The sequence below is a fragment of the Sarcophilus harrisii genome, chromosome 3 (genome assembly GCF_902635505.1).
Source record: "Sarcophilus harrisii chromosome 3, mSarHar1.11, whole genome shotgun sequence".
Classification (NCBI taxonomy): Eukaryota; Metazoa; Chordata; class Mammalia; order Dasyuromorphia; family Dasyuridae; genus Sarcophilus; species Sarcophilus harrisii.
Window position 1 is genome coordinate 36,825,576 of NC_045428.1, and position 11,618 is coordinate 36,837,193.

Sequence of the window (11,618 nt, forward strand, 5' to 3'; positions counted from 1 at the left end):
TATCCAACAATAGTAAGAATCATGCTAGAGTTATACAGTGCAGCAAAAATCAGGAAAACCTGAATTCAAATCTGATCTCAGACATTAGCTGTGTGACCCTGGGCAAGTCACTTAACCCTGTTTGCCTCAGTTTCCTCATCTGTAAAGTGAACTGGAAAAGGAAATGGCAACCACTTGGGTACCTTAGCCAAAAAATACCCTAAATGGGGTCATGAAGAGTCAGACATAACTGAAAGGATGGAATAACAATTCATAGAATCCTAGCTAAGTCGTCTCTGTACTAAACTCTGGGGATATGACAAAACAAAAATAGTCCTTGCCCTCAGAAAACATATTCTACTGGAGTGAGGAGGGAAGAATACATCATATACACATACAAGTAAATACAAAGTCATTTCAAGAAGGAGAGACTAAAAACTAGGGGCATTAATCAGATAAATCACTTCTACCTAATGTGTGATAGTGTTGAATGAAAGCATACATTAGGTTTATGGAAATTTCAAAAGCATATTTACTTCTCAATCATTTCTTTGGTGCAATTTGTCTCCATACTATTTGGATTCTAATCTCTTTCCCACTTTTATGCCCTGAAAATTCACATTGTAGATTATAAATTAGATTTATTTTAAATGAAATTAAAAATAAAACATACAGTGTTAAAACTCTAGGAAGGAGGGCAACCCTTGTTCTAATGATGAATGAAATCATGAGGCCTTCACCAACTCTTCCACTCCTGATGTCACAGACCATATTGGGAGAGGGGGTGACCCCTAGTGTTTTCAAACTCAAAAGTCAAAGAAAAAGAGTGAAATTCTTGGATTACCCCATAAAACCTCCCACTGCCTCAAATTATTTCCACAATCACTTATAATTACTAATTTTATGTCAAGCATTATCATGGTCTCGTCACTTGCCTCTCTAAGATTTGATTTCTTCCTCTGTAAGATCCTAGGATCATAGATCCGAGAGCTCAGAGACCATGTAGTCCAACCCCTTCATTTTACAGATGAGGAAACTGAGACAGAGGTTAAAGAGAATTGTTAAATGACTTGCTAAAGTCACATAGGAATGAGCACCGATGCTGATTTGAACTCAGATCCTCTAACATTAGAATCGGGGCACTTTCCATGGTGGTACCCCACATCCTGACACTGACGGGCCTTTACCAGTGAATGATGTGACCAGTCTCGGCAATACAATAACGCAACACAGTTCCACAGAATTTACGATGAAAAATGCTATCCACCTCCAGAGAAACAGCTGGTGGGAGTCTAATGCAGATTGAAGCAAATTATTTTCACTTTCTCTTTCTTGCTTTTTTTTCCGTTTCCATTTTTTGGCTGTTTTCTTTTGCAACATGACTAATGTGGAAATATGTTTTGCATTGATTGAGCATGTGTAATCTATCAAATTACTTGTTTTCTCAGGGAAGTATAAAATGAGTGAGGGAATTTGGAACTCTAAATTTTATTTTTAAAATGAATGTTAATGAGATGATTCAGGACAGTTCCAATGATCTTGTGATGAAGAGAATTATCTGCACCCAGAGAGAGAGGACTGTGGGAACTGAGGGTGGATCACAGCATAACATTTTCACTTTTTTGGTTGTTTAATTGCATTTTGTTTTCTTTCTCTTTTTTTTTTCTTTTCAATGTGATTTTTTTGTATGTATTCATGATAATTGTATAAATGTGTATACATATATCGGATTGAATTATATTTTACTACATTTAACATTTATTAAATTACTTGCCATCTAGGGGAGGAGGGAAGGGAGAGAAAATTTTGGAACACAAGGTTTTGCAAGGATCAGTGTTGAAAAATTATCTATGCATATGTTTTGAAAATAAAAAAGCTATAATAAAAAGAACATTAAAAATGTTTATACATATTTGAGAAATTAAAACATTCTTTTTTGTTGTTGTTTTTAAGGCAATTGGAGTTAAATGACTTGCCCAAGGTCACACAGTGTTAAATGTCTGAGGCTAGATTTGAACTCAAGTCTTCCTGACATCAGGGCTGGTCCTCTCTCCACTGTACCACCTAGCTGCCTCCAATTAAAACATCTTAAAAAAAAAAACAACCATGATATGAATTTCTTAGGTCTCCTGACCAACTAGGTAAGGAAAGAGGAAATAAATCACAGGGGAGAAAAAAATCCTCAAAGGATCTGGGGAGGAAGAAATCCCTGTTACAGGAGATTTTTGACAATCAATAAACACTTATTAAGCACCTACTATGTCCCAGGCACTCTGCTAAGAGCTGGGGAAGCAAACAACAACAACAAAAAAGTGAAAGACAGAATTTGATTTCTAGGAGGATTTGGAGGAAAATCAATGAGTGAACCTCAAGACTTAGTGGCTAGAGGAGCATTTTGGTAATGCAGTGAAGAACACCTGCCCTGCAATCAGGCAATCCTAAATTCCAGTTCTATCTCATACACTTGACTCTTTCTAGCTGTGTGACCCTGCTCGAGTCACTTCATTTCTTTCTACCTCAGTTTCTTCAGCTGTTAAATGGGGACGTTGACAGCACTTAGTTTAAAGAGCTACTCTAAGACTCAAATGAGACATGGGTAAATGCTTAGCCCATGCCTGGCACGTAGGAAGAGCTTAGTGAATATTATTTCCCTTCTCCCTTCCCTTTATGTGACTCATTCCAAGATTAATATTCTCTTCCTCTGAAATTACTTTGTATATACTCCCTTCTTACTCAGATACCCATTGTATTCCCCACCTTTCCTAAGCTGTAAGCTTTATGCCTCTGTATACTTACTACCTAACTACTAAGGGAGCTGGGTGTTGCCATAAGTGCATGAAGGAAGCGGCTAAAGTCAAGAAGACTTATCTTCATAAGTTCAAATCTGACCTCAGACACTTCCTAGCCATGTGACTCTGAACAAGTCACTTCATCCTGTTTACCTCAGTTTCCTTATTTGTAAAATGAGCTGGAGAAGGATATGACAAACCACTCCAGTATCTTTGTCAAGAAAACTCCAAATGTGGTCACAAAGAGTCGGACATGATGGAAACTACTGAACAACAAACACTCCTGATACCTAATGATTAGGGGAAGATGGATTTCACTGGTATAAGGAACTCCCTGAAGAGGAAATTCCCTTAAAAAGTCAAAGGATTGGCATAGTATAAGAGTAACACTGAGAAGATAAGATACTTGTCTAGGGGTACACAGCCAGTATGTGTCCAGAAGCCTAATCCATAGTAGATGCAAAATCTGTGTTTTAGGTAGCTCCTTAGGAGAAAACTCCATCCACCCATGCAGATTGGTACCTACTCGGTAATTCATAGCGTTAGAGTTTCTGGGGCACTGAGCAGTTAAAATGCCTTGCCCAAAGTTACTTGGTAGTATATATCAGAATCATCTTAATTCCAAGGTCAGTTCTCTATCTCCAACACCATGTTGCCTCTCAATTAATCTCTTAACCTTATCTTTCCCCCCCTTTTTTTAATTAAAGCTTTTTATTTTCAAAACATATGCATGGAAAATTTTTCCACATTGTGTTCCAAATTTTCCCCTCCTTCCCCCCCATCCCCTCCCCTAGATGGCAAGTAATCCAAAATATTTTTAAAATGTTAAAAAATATATGTTAAATCCAATAAATATATACATATTTCTACAATTATCTTGCTGCATGAAAAAATCACATCAAAAAAAGGAAAAAATGACCCAAAAAATGCAAGCAAACAATCAAAAGAGTAAGAATGCTATGCTGTGGTCCACACTCAGTTCCCACAGTTCCTCTCTGGGTGCAGATGGCTCTCTTCATCACAGGATCATTGGAACTGATCTGAATCATCCCATTGTTGAAAGAGTCACGTCCATCAGAATTGATAATTGAATAATCTTGTTGCTGTTTAACCCCATCTTTACCCTAATTTTCACATGTGCAAAATTAGGTGAGTGCAATTTAATTTGGGGGATATGGGCAAGACTCATCAGCGCCTAAATGTACTCTGAGATCTCTCTATGAAAAGTGCTTTGGTTACAAAGCATTATGATCAGATGTTCCCTTCTCCCAAATGTTCAGGACTCAGCAAGCATGTTCATCTGTGTCTGCAGGTGGTTTTTCCCAGAGGAAGTAAAAGCCCTCTCCCCCCATCTGTCTGGGATTAAAGAGCACATGCTCCTCCTCCTTTTTTCAATCCCAACTGCTTGTGATTTGCAAGTGTGCAAGAATGAGCCGGTTGTGAATCCCTTCGTGTTCCTGAGTGCCAGCTCTCCTCAGAGTGGCTTTCCAGACTGACAGCTGAGTAATTTCCAAGCACTTACTTTAAAAGGCTGAAAATTCCTGGAGAGAGGGAGGGGGCGTGGGTTGTGCAGTAGAGTAAGAGAAGTACTAAGTGCTCAATCATCCTAGCACATACTCTAAATTGGGCCCATCTGCTTTTACTTCAGCGAACAACAATCGAAGCTGTCACACAGCGTATCCTGATCCTGATACAGATAAAAAGATGAACAAGCAACAAAGGAACATATTCTCTGTGCCACAAACCTACGGATTCCTAAAATCACGTTCTTCTCGTTCTTCTTCACTGAGGGAAACGGAAGAGAAGGAAACAAGCATTTGTGGAGTACTACTACTTTGTGTTGGGCTCTGTGCTAAGTGCTCTACAAATATGTCATTATCATCCCCATTGGACAGTCAAGTAAACTGAGGCAGAGATGAAGTGACTTTTCCAGGGTCACATAACTAGTAACTGAGGCTAGATTTGAACTGTACTCTAACCTGCCATCTAGCTGTCTTTGTTATTCTAACTACAAACTCTCTCTGCTAGGGCCTGGAAATCTGGCTTCCTGATGAAGTACTTTGAGGCCTAAGCTAATAGGATCATTGTGGAATTCAGAGTTTTTCCTTCTCTCCAGATGAAATAAAGGAACAATTTTTGCACAACTGCTGGAGAGTTGAGGCAGGAAGTCTACTTTGGGACCGATCTCAATGACCTATCATCTATACACCATGAAAAAGATGGAAATCATTACTTTAGTCAATAATTTAAATTTAAATTTAATTCAATTTAAATTAAAAAATACATTTACACAATAATCAATAATCAATGATCCATAGACCCTCAAGAGAGGGACATTAAAGTAGCCATTTAGAGCGTGAGAGAAAGAGGGGATAAAAAACTGGCCACATATATGAATATTATGGAATATTACTGTTCTGTAAGAAATGACCAACAGGATGATTTCAGAAAGGCCTGGAGAGACTTACACGAATTGATGCTGAGTGAAATGAACAGGACCAGGAGATCATTGTATACTTCAACAACAATACTAGATATTTCAGAGCCTGATTCTTTTTGTACAGCAAAATAACGGTTTGGTCATGTATACTTATTGTGTATCTAATTTATATTTTAATGTATTTAACATCTACTCGTCGTCCTGCCATCTAGGGGAGGGGGTGGGGGGTAAAAGGTGAAAAATTGGAACAAGAGGTTTAGCAATTGTTAATGCTGTAAAGTTACCCATGCATATAACCTGTAAATAAAAGGCTATTAAATAAAAAAAAATAAAATAAAATAAACTGGCCACAATTAAAACTGGCCAAAAGAAGTCTCTTAACGGCCTTAGGAAGTAATGAATTCCCCATTACGGAGTATCTTAAAGCTGAAATTGGATGACCAGCTAGAAATGTTGTAGAGGAAAATCTCAGTCAGTATGAGGTGGGCTAAATGACTTTTGAGATACTTCCCAACACTCACATTCAATGATTTTGCACGAATTTCTCCTCTCCCTGTTAGATTGATTATAAACACCATAAGAGCAGAGGGCACATCCTCACTAAACATTTGGTTTCTCTTAAAGAAATAATAATGGCATCATAAGGAAAAGGTGGTTAATGAGCAGGGAATCAAAGAGTACTTCCTGGAGGACTAGGTTTTTGAACTGGGTTAGAGACCTTTTCACAGGTTGTAAAGCAATTTACTCACAATATTCTCCCTCGCTTCAATCAATTCACTTGCAAGTCATAGTCTCACCTCCCAGTTATTGTAATCATCCTCAAGAATAAATGACAAAGAAGACCAAATCACAATACCAAAGCAAGGAGGCAGTTATTGGAGGTCTTATTACCTTTTTTTTTTTTTCAGATGAAATAATGGAGATTGAGAAGAGGAAATGAATTGCTCAAAGTTAATCAAAAGGTAAGAGGCAAAGCCAAGAAAAGATAAGAAAATGGAGCGCCCTTCTTACTCAGAAGTGGTGAAAGTGGATGCATATGGAACTTGGCATCAAGTTTTGAATTAGTTTTGCTGCAGTGACTTTTTTCCCTATTCTTTAAAAAAAAAAAATCTTTGTTACTATGGGTTGATTCAGGCCAATTCCAACAAACTGTGATGGAGAGAGCCATCTGCATCCAGAAAGAGACTGTGGGGGCTGAATGTGAATCACAACAGAGTATTTTCACCTTTTTGGTTATTTGCTTGCTTTTTATTTTCTTTCTCTTTTTTCTTTTGATCTGATTTTTCTTGTGCAATATGATAATTGTGGAAACATGTACACAAGAATTATACATATTTAACATATATTAAATATAGGGGAGGGAGTTTGGGGAAGGGAAGGAGAAAAAAATTGAAACACAAGGTTTTGTAAGGATGCTGAAAATTATCTTTGCATATGTTTTGAAAATAAAAATCTAGGGCCAGGAGGTGGTGCAGTGGATAGAGCACCAGCCCTGAAGTCAGGAAGACCTGAGTTCAAATCTGATCTTACATACTTAACACTTCCTAGCTGTGTGACTCTAGGCAAGTCACTTAACCCCAATTGCCTTAGAAAAAAGAAAGAAAAAGAAAATAAAAATCTATTACTTAAAAAGAAATCTTTGTTACTTAGGAGGGAAGGCGAGGAAATGAAGATAATATAAAAACAAAAAATCACAATACTTTTTAATACTTTAATTGGCATTCAAATTCAGATCTCTCCTGACTTTGGGCCTAAAGCTATTCTCACTTTGATATGGAAATTAGGACAGCTGCTATCTTTCTGAAGAATAAAAAACTTTGATAATCTTTTTAATACCTAGTGCATTCAGGTCAAAATGAAACACAGTCAACCCTTGACTTGCATTGATAAGAGAGTAAGGACTAAAGAACATCTGTAAGCTAGCCTCCTGTATTATTTCAGAAGGGCAAGATGGTATAATGGAAAGAACACTGAATTCACATAGAAAAGTTTTGAATTTGTCTCTGTTTTGCCTCTTAGCTAGTTGTATTATTTAATTGTCTTGGGAAAGTAATTTGACTTCTCTGAGATTTCATTTCCTCTTTCACAAAAATAAAGGTAAATAAATAATTCTAGCTAAAGAAGCTGTTGGGAGGACCAGATAAAATAATATGTGGGAAATCGCATTGTCAACATGAAGCATTGCACAGATGTGGGCCACTGTTGTCATTAATAATCCCCAAAATGTATTTGTACTTAGGGCTGTTTTGTTGGTTTCTTTTTAATTAAAAATTTTTTCCCAATGCTTCTCATGTATTCCTAGGAGATCCTAGAATGTAAACATTATTTGTTAGAAGCAATTTAATCTCTAGAAGCTCATAATATGGAAGAGTTGTGCATAAAACTTTTCAAGAAAACTGAATAATTCAGATGTATGCTTGTCACCCGAAAGAAACACTCTGACTGTTGAACCAATGGGAGATTCAAGAAAGATTCGATGGGATCACTAAACCTTCATCATGGACCTCAGTTTAACCTGTACAGGGATAACAATCCCCTAGGGAATAAATTACCATATGTAAAGAGTTGTGTAGCTCCATTTAAATGCTTCATCATTGTTATTACATATTTGATAATTAATTGCTTAGTCTTTGCTTAAAGACCTCCAGAGAAGAAGAACCCATCACCTGCTGAGGCAACCCCTTCTCCTTTGGAATCTAGTTGTCAGGAAGCTTTTTTTTCTGACAGAAAGCCTCAGTTTACCCTTTTGCAGCTTTTGCCCAATTCTGCTAGTTTTGGTCTCTGGGGCAACACAGTCTAATTCTCTCTTTCTCATGATGACCTTCCAGACACCTAAAGACAGCTTTAACACTCAATCTCTCCTTCATGTTATAAATATCCCCAAAACCTTCAACTAATTGTGATATGGTCAAGGATCAAAGTCCTTCAATATCTTAGTTGCCTTCTTGTAAACACTCTCCAAATTACTAACAACCTTCCTAGGAATCGATGTCTAGAAGTGAACGCAATACCCCAAATGTGATCTGACTGGGCTGATTAATTAATCAAGAAAAATCAGTGCTGACCCATTTCAGAAAATCACAGAATCTGAGTTTGAAGAGGTCTTAAAAGTCATTTAGCTCTACTCATACTTGAATAGGAATACTGTCCAAGTAAAGTATCAAGAACTATTTCCACTGTTTGTGCTATGACTTCTCTTTGAAGGTTTCTTCATTTGTCCTTCTGTGTTCATGAGTCTTTCAGTTACTTTGTATACCTTTTATATCTACTATACTATATGTATATATTATTCCTGCTATATATTATATAATTTTATATACTTTTTTGTATGAAGACTTTCTCTTGGGTAGGTTTGATTTTTTTTGCCATTCAGTGTATTTTCTTGTGTAGTGAGGGATTAGCCAAAAAGTCATCTTTATGAACCCAAGGAGTACATCAGTGTGTAGACTGATACAGTTGCTCAGATGAAACAGTTTAGGAGCTTGCTTCCAGGAGAATTATAATGACATATATGTCGTAGGAATGCTATGGAGAGTGTGGTGCATTTATAGACCTTTTGTGACTGGGTCTGGTCCATTAATCATGTGATGGACAGCAGCCTCTTTTATTGGTTATAGTTCTAAAACAAGAACGTGCCTTCAAAACACGTTCATCAGCCTTAGTCTCTCTCTGTACTTGGTTGGACCACTGCTCCTTATTTGACTCCTTCCCTCAAAAGCAATGCTGCAATAGAGACTCGGTCGCTCTGAAGCAATACATGGCTCCATGAATATGAGCCTCAGTTCTTTGTCTTCCTCAATATTTATTCTTTCATTTAAGTGAATAAGCTTAATCTGGAAGCCTCTATCCTGTGATTTCGAGAAAGGAAACCTACAGAGGAATAGGAAATCCAACAGGCAAATGCATGATGGGTGTTGAAACCAGCTCAGCACTGACACTTTGAGGAATGAGGAGATATCTCCTAGACCTAGCCCAGCAACAGTTGAGAATAGAATTTTTTCAGCATTGATGCTGCATTTGTGGGTGAACCTGGTAAAATCCAATGCTATGGAGAAATTGTGCTAAGTCTGAGCTCCTCCCTAGAAGAAAGAACTAGGTTTACTTTCCTTAAGTCATTAAAGTTTTAGATTTTCCACTCTAGGATTCTATACCACCCCATCTTTCAATATTACTCCCTTCCACCTGTTTCCCTTCCAGAACCAGATAAAAATCAATGAAAATCAAAAATCTATCTCTAGAAGGCTGAAGGGAATACTGAATCGCCACTGCCCAAATAGTGGACAAAGACCTCCCCCCCATAGATGGCCTTGGAAGTTCAAGACCAAAGGATTATTTTCATTGGCCATAGTCTGGGGTAGGGCTTGGAACACTATATAGAAACTCAGAACATCAACTGTGGTTTAATAAGACTTTTATCTTTTGCAATGTTACTGTTTTTTGGATTTGGCTTTCTTCATAAAGGGTACATATTTCCTCTTTTTTCAGATTCTTAGTTGAAGTGTTTTGCAGAACACAACTTTTCTGCCATCTTACTGATCATATGACCCCTATTTTTATTTCCCAGGGAAGCAAATTAACTTAACCATAGTCACATGGCTAGAAACTGTCAGAGTTAAGATTTGTATCCTGATCCCCTAGACCCCAAGTCCAACTGTTTTTTCCATTATATCACACTGCTTCTTATAACTGTACTTCCTCAAGATGAGTCAGAAGCCTTTCTCTGGTTAGAAACTTATTATTAGTGATTCAGCTTTCATAAGAGTCAAGTAGTGACCTCAGCTGTGGTTAGAGAAAAACTAAGAGTTGCTAAGCAACAGGGGAGCTGACAACAGTGAAATCTGATTTATTATATATAGATGTGTATCTGCATCCACATCTATATATAATCTCCCAAAAGAGAATAAAAGGTTTCTGTTGGAAAATGTGAATTCATGAATGAAAGGATGACTAAGAAAATGAGATAAAAAGTGAGTTTGGACATAACACACCTCCATCATGGCGAATGAATAATTATGATAAAAATGAATTTTCTAAAAACTCTGGTTATTATGTATAATGTCCACACTCCCCCACATCGTCTGTATTATGCCTGAGCAAGTCCTGTCTTTAACAATAGCCTTTAAAAAGCTATATTTGATAATGACTTTGAAACTAAGTAGCCACAGTATTTAAAAGATTTCTTTATAAGCTCAGGGATCTTTAGAAAAATAGATTGATTGTATTTTCTGGCTCTCAATAGAAGGATGGTCGACCATGGGTGTAGAATGCTATACTATCTGATCTGGTCCATGATCTGACATTTTGTTTGGCTTTTTCTTCTTTTATGTCATCTTATAGAATGACAGATGGTATTGGGAAGTGATAGTTTCAAACATATATATGTATGTGTGCATGTATAATTGTGTGTGCATTTTTGCCTATTATATATACAAATATACATACATATCTATTGAAATGGACTTCAAATGCTTTGAAGAAATTCCTACTTTGAATATAGATTGAACTAAATAACCTTAAAGGATTGTAGATATGATGGTTGATGAGCAAATTTCATTTCATTTCAAAAGTCAAATCAAATAATTTCATCTGACAAACCTTTCCATTTTAGGATTTACCCGTTGGAATATTTATAGTCATTTTTTGCTATATTTTATGTCTGAATTTTTCCTGTGGTGCTATAAGTTAATTCTCCTCGTTAGTAAGATTTTTCATTGTCTACAAGGTTTCTGACATAAGAACTCAAAGTTCTTCGGTAGCTGACACTAATGTAACTCCCTAAATAGGGAAAGAAAGACCCAGGCAATGTTCTCCAGGACTTCAGTTGTTGGCCTTGTAACAGACACAGAATTATCAGTCAGTTTTATTTCAATTTGATTAACATTTTATCAAACCCCTATGGTGTCCAGAACATGGTGCTAAGGACTGTGGGTAGATTGAATAAACTGCAGTGCATCAATATACTGGAATATGGCTGCACCATAAGGAGTGACAAAGAATTCAGACAAACATGGGAGGACTTATATGAACAGATGCATTATAAAGAAAGCACAGCCAATAGAACAATGATAATAACAATGTAAATCTAACATTGAGGATCCAGTGCTGGACTCATGGGGACTAGGATATGCTTCTACTCCATTTTGTACTTGCTGGTGGGTCCACCTGCCTCAATTTCTCTCCCCACTCCAATCCATGCTCTCTCTCTATTCAGTCATTAAAGTGATTTTCCAAAAGATCTGGCCATGTCTTATTCAATAAATTCCAGAAGCTTACTATCATCTTCAGGATCAAAAAAAAAAATTACACCTCTTCATTTTGGCACTTTTCTTTGCCTAAAATGTTTCAAGATTGCCTATTTTTCTCCATTAAATCTATTCAAAGTCAATACTAAGGATTTTTTCAGCATAGAT